General features: G+C 37.4%; 1 protein-coding gene across 4 annotated transcripts in view; it reads right to left on the bottom strand.

The window, feature by feature from the left end:
* Positions 1-12,117, bottom strand: part of STXBP6 (syntaxin binding protein 6) — a 98,494-nt gene that overhangs the window by 46,285 nt on the left and 40,092 nt on the right. The window contains exon 2 of one of the 4 annotated variants that reach the window (XM_074542761.1): positions 10,316-10,435. The exons of the other annotated variants lie outside the window; for them this stretch is intronic. The gene's annotated coding sequence lies outside the window, so the exon portion shown is untranslated. The remainder of the gene's footprint in view (positions 1-10,315; positions 10,436-12,117) is intronic. 4 annotated transcript variants of the gene reach the window in all.

Genomic DNA, 12,117 nt, shown 5'->3' with positions numbered 1-12,117 from the left:
AAACACCAGTGTGTGCTCTTTCATACCTATTAGTCTAAAAATTTCATGTATAAACACACAAATTCTGTTTAAGAATGCCTGGAGTCCTCCTCAATACCACAAAAATCTCACTCAAGTAATACTTCACTGAGAAAGATAGAGAGCTATCAGAGTTGCACGTACTTCTCTCTCACTGAAGCAAGTAAACATGGATTCAAAAGCCCACGGCCTGGAATAACATTAGCTAGTTCAAGTCCCTGGAGTAGAAACATACTGATACTTGGCTGAGTTATTCTCCATCCCTACTTGTAGCTGTTTGAGCAAAATCAGTCATCTCAACATCTACTTCAAGTTCCTATAATTCCTTACCCTTCCACACACACAGTTCAGACCAACTCCTGTGTTGAACAAGTCTCAGGAGGGGTTGTATCTTGAGAAGTTAAAAAATGTACAGTATTACTGGTAGTGTTTTGCAGGAGGGGTAACTCTTCTATTTTTAAGATTTTCCATGAGCAAGCAAGAAATTCTGATACCCTACATACTAAAGAGAATGAGATTTTTTTAACAGATGATTTTCAAATCAGAATCTTACACAGTACATACTACCATTGCTCTCAGATTAATATCTCTTTCAGGGATTTCCTTTACCAATATAGTATACTAATCAGTTAGCTTTAACAGCAATCTCAGACTTTAGTAACTCATTATTTGATCCTGTGATGGCCAGCCTTAAACTTAGTTTAAGAGACTATACAGCAAATTCATAGTGGATTCTTGCTGTATTAATGATTAGGAACTTTAGAACTGAACACAAAATGAAGAAAACGGCTATATGAATTGCATCTGTATATCCCAGACTGCAATAGATTTCTCTTGCCATTGTTATTAAACCTATGTTTATTTATCTTTCTGTAATGGATACATAATGAAAAGGATTCAATAACATCAGCAGCAGCTGCATCTTGAAAGGTTACACAAATGCTACCCACAGAGATCCTATAGAATATGTAATACAAACAAGATACAGTCAAGACTGATTATCATATGAATGACCCTGCAGAGTTAAAAAACTCCCAGCAATGCATAAGCAGAAAACCATTAAATTTTATTACTGCATTATGACAATGCTAACCCATAGACTGAGGTTTTACAGATTACACAAGTGTAATCAATTGTACATCACTCATTTACCGGTACAACCCAAAAGATGGGGAAGACAACAAAGTAATTTTGAAACATTTTCTGCACTTCAGAGCAACAAAACAATCCCAAAGGTGCACATATGAAAAGGCCTAACATGTGACATCACTCTGCATTTCCTTTCAAAGTACATCCAGTTCTTTAGAGATGTCCATAAGAAACACTGTTACCTGCTCATATATTATATTGACCCCTTCCAGATTCTAAGCCTTACCAACACATGGTTTGCATCTATTGATAAACATAAGTTTAGTACATCAAACTCCTTTTATAGGCCTCAGTTTGCTTTTTCAATTCATTACTGTCAACACTGAAAGAAATGCAATCTCATTTATTACTGCTACTACTACTACTACTGTTCACTCTTTTCCTACTGTATTATACTGGTGAAGAAACTCCTGCAGATCCTCATGGCATTTGAAATATCCAGAAATAGTATCTTGATGCCTTGTTAAATCCCATTTTGGATGTTCTGCAGCCATCATAATTTCCAGTGAATAATATTCTTTGTGGCATATTATTCAGTGAATAATATTCTTTCTAATTTACGCTGGTTAATCCCTTAATCCAGATTGCATTTCAATACAATGACTACCAAAAGCTAAAATAACAAATCTATGAACACGTGCCCTATGAACCTGTGCTCAGACCCCTCAGAGGTTCTGAGCCTCATTCACCTGTGGCTGATGATTCTATTTAAAAAGACGTGGCCAGAGAGCAGGTATGAGCAGAGGAGTTACACAGCTGCACCTTAAGATGCAGGCTGCACATTGTACTGAGCACACTTCGCACAGGATGGCATCAGCTAGTCCTGACACTTCCAGACACCTGTACCTCTCAAAGATCCTGCTTCCACTTGCTTTAAAAATGAAACTAAGCACTAGCCACTTCCTTAGGTAATAAGGAAGTACCACACCTTGTGGAAACACAATCCTACAATCAACTACATTATGATTTGAGGGTTCTTGTAAGGAATCTTTTGGTATTCACTATCAAATATGATAAAACTAAATTCTGTACAAATTGCAGCCACACCAGTGTCAAAGAATTAACCTGAAAGTTAGACAAGAATTTTTAGATTTATACTGGAAATATCAAAAGTGAGCAGTCTACCCCTTTTCTTTACAGTACTAATTACCCCTCATGAAAGCTTACAGTCACTTAGCAACTTGGTGGCAACTGCCTTTGTTTCAAGAATATTGATAACTAGATTATGAAACTACTGATTCAGTAAAAATAACATCTTAAAATAAAGGACATGTCAGTCAAGTTACTCCTATTCTAGGAAATTCTGTGTACTCTGAGTCAGATTGCTTTGACAGATAAAGCACATAGTCACGAAATAGCTTGACAAAGTTGCATTTGCCTATATTAAATTTTCAGATTTTCCTGAATATGAATTCCATCTAGTTATTGAGATATTTTTAAATGTTCAAAATGAAACAAACCCCATACTTTAAAAAACATTTCTATAGTTAGGAAAACAATTTTAATATCAGCCCTCAAACGGATGCATTCCTGTTGTGATTAAATTGTCCGCTTAGGCAGCACTTTAAAACTGAAAGAATTTTCATTTCTTCTATTCTATTTTCTATATACATGCAGATGTTTGACAAACTGCATTATTAACATGTCACACTATTAGAGATAAAGTATTTTATGAGAAAAAATGAAGTTTTATTACTGATTTTTTTATCTGTATTCTTTTGCAAGAAATGCTGTGAGAAAACTTATAACAAATAGAGGAACTATGTCTAAAGCTAATTTTAAAACATAAGAAGGTGTATGTGTTGAATTAAATTTGTACCCCTTTCTTCAATATTTACTTAAGCCTCAACACATGGACAATGTAATAGACTGTTTGTTGTATGTGACAGTATTTGTGGAAGACAAAAAAAGCTGAAGAGGCTGCAAATTCTCTTTTCATTGAGATTAACAGGTGAAAGAGAATGAAGCATGAATGATGAAGCCAAAAAGCTTTCCTAGAGGGAAGGAGTAATACACTTGAACAGGTGGAAGGGAAGCCAGAGCACAACCACAGGAGTTTACATATGAATGTCAAATATTTAAAAGAGTGCAACACAGTTTTTTCTAGTACTCCATCCCTACAAATGTGTCCTAATGGGCATTCATTAACTGACAAAAATACAGCCCTACAAGGCTGCTTTAGTAATCATTATTTCTCCACTATTCTGTGAGCTTCTTAATTTTTTCAAATAGTTTTAAAACCCAGCTCTATGGCCAAAATAATTCCAACCATTTTGTAGGAACAGTTTCTCTGCCCTTCTGTTACGTGCAGAAGCTTTCTGCACAGAGCTGAAAAGCAATTCCTAGGACTGCTTTAATCAAATATTACACAAATCAACTGGATACCTTCTGATCTCCTATTAGCCAATCACTAACAAAGCATGGAGTTCACAAAACCTGCCAGAAACATCAAGCATCCAACTGAAATGCAGACAAAGTGGTCAGGGAAAATAAGAAATAGGAATTATGTACTCCAAGTGATTCCTTCCTCCTGAACTTGGAATGAAGCCAAGTGATAGCATATCAAATTTTCACGGAAATGGCATAGCGGAAGCCTGGGTTTACAGCTGCAGCAGGATTCTAGAAACAAAGGGAAAAACAAAGAAAAACAAAAATATGGTCCAAAAGAGCAGATAAGGTTTTGAAAATTAGGAGCTTGACTGCAAGATGGAAAAGCCAGAAAATGGATTCTTTAAAAAGAGCAGAAAGATAAAAGAGGGTGGAATAATCTCATCAGGTTAACAATCAGCAACATTACTAGAGTTAGGAACAGAAGAAGTTGGCATAAGCAGAGAGAATTAGTGTTAGGTTTTGTTTCAAGAAAGGAGAGATTTTTGCACAAAGCTGGACAGCTGGAGATTGAGTTAAGCAGAAATAGAGCCAAGGGGACAATGGCTTGCTACTAGTGAATATACACATTCAGGAAGGAAGTGCGCAAAATTAAAACAAGAATTAACTTGAAGTGAAAAAACTAGGGTTAGTGACTGAAACTTCTCCAAGAAGCAATAGCCATGGCTAAATAATGCAATTAATTTATCATAAAGAAAAAGGCATATTTTAGAAGTGGAAGGAACAAAACAGAAACCTTGCCAAAGTAAAACTTCCACAAATCAGAAGACTAAAAGTTGTTGTTCACAACTGATTTGTTTTAGAATAGTAGCTACTCACAGAAAGAGGGAATTTCAAATATTTTTCCCATCTTCTAAAGGCATTACAGATATGCAAAAAGGGGAAAGACATCATGAAACCAAGTTGATTGCCCTAAATAATGCAGGTGTTTTTCAAGGAGACAAAAAAGCAAATGGAAAAAAATACTGTTTGAACAGGTCCACATCAAACAGACCTGAGAACCATATGAAATTCTTTAAAGAAGTGACTGAGCTGAATCAGTGAGAAACCATGGATTATGGATAAACACAATAGAAAAAGCAGAACTGCAGATAGTCACAGATACATGTAATTTTTACATGATTTTCTACACATCATTAAATTTCCAGTCTAAAGCAGTAGTACACCTCTGGTCACTGAAGTCTTTGAGACTGTGCTACCTACCTAAATGAATAGTTAAAACTATTCTTGACACCACTTCTTCTTGTTTAGGCTGCTGCTCTGGTAATTCCAGCAGACAGTCTGAGCAACACCAGTGCCTCACTATACACTATTGTTTTAGTATATTATTTAACAAATAAAGACTGGACCAGATGATTATTTTAAGGCTCCTTTCAACCTGGGCTATTCTGCTATTCTCTGATTAGCATAACATAAGGACTGAAAAATGATTAAACAAGGAAACATTTTTATCATATTTAAAAGGCAATTAGAGCCTTTAAAGCAAAGTTGTTTCTCATCACACGGATCACAAACTCTCACAACCATGACATACTTTAGTCCTCACAGTATCACAGTACAGACTGAAAATCCTAACTTGCACAATGGAGCATGCAACCTCATGCTCCAACACATCATTAGAGGCAAGAGAAGTATGCGGTTCAACCAGCTGGTGTAGTTGCACACGTTGGTTCTTTCTGTTCTGCTCTTCCCCTCCTCACCCTTCTCCCTGGCCAGAACAAAAGCTCTTTGACCTAGGCAGAAAAATATTTTATTAGGATACATCAGGTTCTAGCTGGAACACAAACAAACCTCACTTTTAGTTAAAAATTACATGAACACAGATCACAGAACATATCCCTGGAGATGTGAAAAAATGACTGAACATGTTACTTAGTGCTACAATTTAGCTGACAAGGTGATGACTGTTCAAAGTGGGCTCAATGACCTAAGAGATCTTTTCCAAACTAAATGGAATTTATGGAATTATGTGATTCACAATACTTCCAAAGTACAACACAAAATCCAAAGGCAAACTTGTAAGCAAACTTGCTTACTTTTTTTATCTCTAGGTGGTCAGGGGAAAACAGGAGATAAAAGGAATACCTATTTTTAAATTAAAAAAAATAATAACTTAGGAGTCCAAATGAATAAAATACGAATTGCTTTAACAGTCAATACACACAGTGGTTTATGAGTTTAGACTCTTCCTAATGCCACTGTAAAAACCCTCCCTTCTCCCAGTTCCTAAAAAATTTCAAAGCATCTCCTCAACCCATTTTCTGTTCTCCATACTTAAATACATACAATTTTTGTTTTGTTTCCCAAATACTTTTCAATACAGATTGGACACTGGGCAAAAATGCAGCATTCCCTGAAATGGTACAGCTAAAGGATTGTTTGCATATTTGTAGGGCAAACTTATGTGTGCTAAATCTAAGAAAAATATTCTTAAAAGAAATCATGATGCTCGAGTACAAAAATAAAGGCGAACAGAAATTATTCCACAACTTTTAAGCATTTTTTACCTAGATGTTGTTTTCTTTTTAAGCAAATTCAACAAATTTCAGCTGCCTAAAATCTTCTCAGATAGTATTCTAGAAAACTTTAGGTATTCCCCGACACTTAAATTTTCTTTAGCAATCTGTCATTAATGCAAGTGAATAAATATAATATCTGAAGGTCTAAAGCTTTTCTTTACTTCAGCTTCTACTTTTTTTGCCTCACTCAGAAAAAACATACTTTGCATAACTGCTTTAAATACATGTTGTAAACACTTGTCTTGCTAGAAGTAAGAGAATGTTCTTTAAATATTCTATTCCCTTCCAAGTCATTGATCCATTCACAGAAAATTGCTCTTGCCATTGCTATGTGTGTTCCACACTATCTGTGTTCCACAGAGTGACATGAGGCACAGGTTTAAGAAAACTAACACAGCAGGGGCTGATATCATATTATCCAGGAAAAGCATTTACCAGTTATTTCATCCAGCAAGACATTTATGTTGCAGCTTCCCTTCCAGCTGAGCCTGTCCTCCCAACACAGGTCTAAGTAGACAATGTGAAAAGAGAATGAAATGCTTAAAGTAATTTTCCAATAACTATTTAGAATTAGGGGCTAAAAATGCCCAAGGAACTTCACTGACTGACAAGTATTGCCTGACAAGTATGTTCTGCAATGTTATAAAGTTTTCTCAGACTCAGCCCCTGAAAATTTCACCCAAATGAAATTTTGTTTAAAACAGTAACATTAGAGAATTTGTAGGGTTTTAACTTTGTCATTCCCTGAGGCTATCTGAGAGTTACTGTGTGCTGCTGAGCTCTAATGAACAGAAAAGCAGCTGACTGGGTGTGCCAGACTTTCTCTATGAAGTTGTTCCAACTAAACAGTTACTAGAGATTGTTTTAACTTGGACTAATGGGTAGGCTCCTCCCTGATACAAGGCCAACAAAACTTTGCATAGTTTATATTCTCTCAGCCTCCCCACCCTTCATATGTTGTTTTTTCCTTCTTGTTAGGATATGCATAATCACAGTGCAAAAACAAGTTACTAAAGATCTAAATGTAAGTAGGCTGGAGGAAAAACAATGCCTGCTGTAAATGCAGAGCACTTGTTCACAGTAGCACATATACATGCATGCATGAGAATATGAGTTTGTTTTTAATGCAACAGTCTGAAACACTCAGATATTGTAACAGTAAGGGATGATCAGACAGACTTAGTCCATTAACTAATTCCACCCTACTGTGTTTTTCAGGTCTGTCTTGCTGCTTGATTGGTATATGAGCTCCTGTGGCAGTAGTTTGCATAAATTGGGGACACAGGCTAAACACACCAGAAAATCAATCATCAGTTCTGATCTGTTCTTTTTCAATTTTACTTGCTTTAAAAGGATTATTTACAGATTAAAGTCCCAAACAGAAAATATTTAGACATCAGAACTGCATTATTCATCTTTCTCTTTGTCAAGGCAACAATAAAATCTACCTAATGATAGAGAAGCTTGATGCAGTATTCTAATCAGCTTAGCAGTTCCTTTTTTAAGTATTTCTTACGTGCAGCTCAACGCTGAAAATTATTCCATAGTACAGTATTTAAAGGCCAGATGTATGGTGCAAACTTACAGGCTTTGACTCATACAGCTTGGAGCACTATAAAAGGATAAGATGTTAATCTGATGTTTATCTACTAAAAAAGTCTAATACAGTAAGCATTGGTCAGGCAGAAAGAGAACTTCTGGTTTTGTTCACAAGATGATATTACTTCTAAGAGCAGAACTACACAGCAATCAACAGAAATGCTTTCTAAAATGCAACATCAAGGGAACATTCCAGATGTTTTCTGCCCAGTATGATTCAAGTTCAACAATCCATAATGCAGTGAGTCAGGGTATTATACATACTACACTCCAGCATTACAAAAACTAAGACTGTTCAGAATGAATCCTATTGCAAAGCAAAACACAGCAGTTTTAACTGTTATGGTACCACAAGAACAGCTTCTGCCAAGGCTAGCAATTAGGGGATACTCACACAGGTCTTATGTGCATGGTTGCTGTACTCCAACTTGAAGGGACAGCTACCATGAAAATTTGTTAAGTACAGCCTTACTTTCCAGCTCTGCATTTTTATCACATACAAGATAGCACCAAACCCTGCCAAAAGCCTCACTTGGACCAAGAGTGAACAAACTGTTTCAAAAGACATCATGACATTCAAACATTTTAACCAGGCATTAAACTTGATGCAAGCATCTGCCACGTTCTGGGCAAAACATGGCACTGAAATACATAATCACCACTGAAGTAAGGTGCTGCCAGCTCTTGAGGAATACAAACCTACCCAGCACAAGTAATTTCAATAAATGGATAAAGCTCTATACAGCCCCCATTCTCTTTGGAACACGGAGATGAGTGAGGAGGTCTACAACTACTACTTCATGTAGTAATAACTACTTCATGTAGTAATTTTTGCATACCTCCATGAAAATCCCAACAAAGTCCAACTAATAATATCATCAAGCTTCTTTTATGATGAATGAGGCAACAAGCAGCTCCTAATGTACAACTTCCAGTCTACAGTTTTACAACCAATTTGTTTTATGCATAAATCTTATTGCATCAAAACTGGCTTTGTATTTATGAATATTGAATTTATTTCTTTAAATTACTGCAAATTTACATACGACTGAATACACAGATCTGATGCCTCACATTTTTCAATGTCTTTGCTTTCAATGTCTTTGTTTTGCTCACATTTTTTCCTTTCTCATTTTTCCAAGATTTCTCATTTGAGATTTTGGAAATCTTTTCAAGGAGTTTATGTCTGATTGAGGTGGAAGGAAAAATCATTTCAAGAGATCAAGTCTGAATAGGATTGAAAGCAACATTAGTAACAGAAATTCTATGTATTGACACATTTTTTAAAAATGGCTCAGAGAGTCACAGACTCATTTAGCTTGGAGAACACCTCAGATCATTAAGTCCAACTTTTGACTGAACATCACCATGTCAGATATGCCATGGCACTAAGTGCCTCATCCAGTCGTTTCTCTTGAACACCTCCAGGGATGGTAACTCCACCACCACCCTGAGCAGTCCATTCCAGTGTTTAAGAAGCCCCACTGTGAAGAAGTTCCTCCTGATGCCCAGCGTGAACCTCTCTGGCGTAACTTGAGGCCATTTGCTTGTCTTATCACTAGTTACCTGGGAGAAGAGGCTGACCCCCACCTTGTTACAACCTCCTTTCAGGCAGCCACAGTAACATCTTCTCTGAGCATCCTTTTCTCCAGGTTAAACAACCCCAATTCCCTCAGCTGCCTCACAAAGGAATTACCCTCTAGAACCTTCCCCAGCTTCATTACCCCCCTCTCTGGACATGCTCCAGCACCTCAAAGTCTTCCCTGTAGCGACAGGCCCAGAACTGAACACAGGAGTTCAGGTGCAGCCTCAGAAATGCTGAGTACAGAGGGACTGCCCTGGTCCTGCTGCCCCCACTATTGCTGATACAGATCTGGATGTCATTGGCCTTCTCGGCCACCTGGGCACACACTGGAACATGTTCCTCCAGCTGCTGACCAGCCCGCCTAGATCCTTTTCTACCTGACATCTTCCCAGCTGCTCTGTCTCCAGCCTGTAGTGCTGTCTGGTGCTCTAGGATCTGGAACTTTGTTGAATCTCATACCACTGGCCTTGGCCCATTGATCCAGCCTGCCCAGATCCCTCTGCAGAGCCTTCCTGCCCTCCAGATGATCAACGCTCCTGCCCAGCTTGGTGTAGTCTGTAATCTGTCTGAGGACGCACCTGATCGCCTCATCCAGATGATAAATGAAGACATGAATCAGGACTGGGTGCAATACTGAGCTCTGGGGAACAATACTGATTCACAGTAAACTGCTAAGCTTCATCATTCTGAAGGAATTTGGGGGGAAAAAAAAAGTGCTGAACAGCAGACACATAACCGCATCTTCAGCTTGCCATTTAGAAAATATTTCCTACATGTGAATAAGATCAAGTAGGGTATTGGGAGGATGCACAGGAACACACATACATTCCTCCTCCACCTTAAAAAGAGGAAAAAAAAAGCAAACCAAAACACACAAATCTTAAGACTAAATGCTTTCAAATACATAATTCTGTAGTGTTGCTGTAAAAAGATGCCCTCCTACACAAAATTCTTGTGGAAAAGGACTGGTTATATTACAACCAGTTGGACAACTCAGAATCAGGAGGGATCAGAGCATCAAGACATATTAAGGATACAATCAATAAATGCATCCTACCCTCCAAAGTAGTTCATCATTTTCTCTTCTATTTCAATATATGCAGAAAGATCAATAATGAAGAAGAGAAGGTTAACCTGGCTTCCACTCAAAATGCACCAGTCTTGTTTTTCAAGGACCCTAAAGAAAGGATTTTAAAATCTCTGTAAAATTATGAGCAACTGATATTTGACCTTATAAAACTCCTCATGGGAACCTGGGAGTTAACATACGAGAAGTACCTAACAAAGTATGTTCTGACAAAGGAAGGAAAAGAGTCTTGGTTAAGAACTATAGTCAGTATCATAATAATTTACTATAAGTATATGAAGGCAATTATGTTCTGTTAATATTAGCACTAGAAGCTATATGCTGTATGTGTACATTTAATATATATTTATTTAGATGCACATAATACAGTACATGAATGTAACCACACTGTGCAACAATTAGAAAAACATCAGTGCTTTCCATTATCCAACTTACGGCCAGTTTAAAGCAGTAAATTTAGGTCACTGAGCACACAGCAAGAGGAGCTAGACATTATTTGCCCTACAAATACCTGAACTATTAAACCTCCACCTTAAAGAAGCCATTACCAAGATAAGACAGTGAAGAAAGAAGCTTGTTTAGGTTTTTTTTCTCTATTCTGAAAAAAACAAATTTGAATTTTCACAACAAAACACAGTATGAAACTTGCATTGGACTCTGTTCAGTCCTTGCTGAACATCCCAGTCTGTGCCCAGATGTTCAGCCATGATCCAGTCTGGGGCTGGGCAATGCACCACAACTGGCCTGCAGCTGTCTGCAAACAGCTGTCCAGTTCGGAGCCTGCAGAAGACCAGACCATCATTTGGCTGGTGTGCTCTTCTGGGCTGACCAATTCTCTTACGTCGGTCATGACCTTTTTTGTATAAATACTCAAATACACAATGGAATCTGACATCTAAGTGGGTCAGATTGAAAGTCAATATGATGAACACTGAAGTAACATTCTCACAACATTTAAACAGAAGGGAAAATACCAGCCATTGGCAAGTAGGCTAATGACCTATATTTCTAAGTGACCGTTTAAGCATTTTATCCTTAATTCAGAATTCTAAATAAGGCTAAGAACTATTTTAAACAATTATGTTTCAATTACATAAGACAATGATGACAAAATTAAAACTTAGACCTGATCCAATAACTCTCACTAGGTCTGCTAGTGTGGAGGAGGTGATAAATATCCACTTTCAGCTTTGAATTTCTTGTCTTTTCTCTGTGTTAGATCCTCTTTTACATTACAAAAATCCCAGTGTTCATTTTCTCTGTTCTGCCTACAGCCACCCCACCTCTGTGTTTCCCATCTGTCTACTCCTTTCTTGTTCTTCTTCAGCTAAATAACTCCTTAAAGATCTGTCTTGGCTCTGTTTGCCAGTTTAACTTGGCTAGCTCCAACACTAGGCTAGAAAGCTGCAGGTAACCCAGCTGCTTGGTTACCACCAGGCTATCAAGCAGTCGTGCTACAGCTTTCTTAGCTTAATCTGTGTCCAGCTTCAGATTACAGGCTTTATCTATGCCTCTTTCAAGCATTAATGTTTACTTCTAACATCTCAGTATTCAATATTGTACAATCAAAAAACCCAGTACATACTTCAAATACCAATACTAAAGAAGAATCTTCCTTACTCTCCATCTTGCTCTGCTCAATATTTAATTCTTTTAATGGCTCACTGTCCCATCTCTGAGGCTAAAGGCATTCTCCCTGCTCAGCATCTCTATCCAAGCTTCCAGAAATTCAAATAAACAACTATGATAAAATGTCTTTTCAACACCAAAAT

This window comes from Zonotrichia albicollis, chromosome 6, assembly GCF_047830755.1.
Source record: "Zonotrichia albicollis isolate bZonAlb1 chromosome 6, bZonAlb1.hap1, whole genome shotgun sequence".
NCBI lineage: Eukaryota > Metazoa > Chordata > Aves > Passeriformes > Passerellidae > Zonotrichia > Zonotrichia albicollis.
This window is presented reverse-complemented; position numbering and strand designations above follow the sequence as displayed.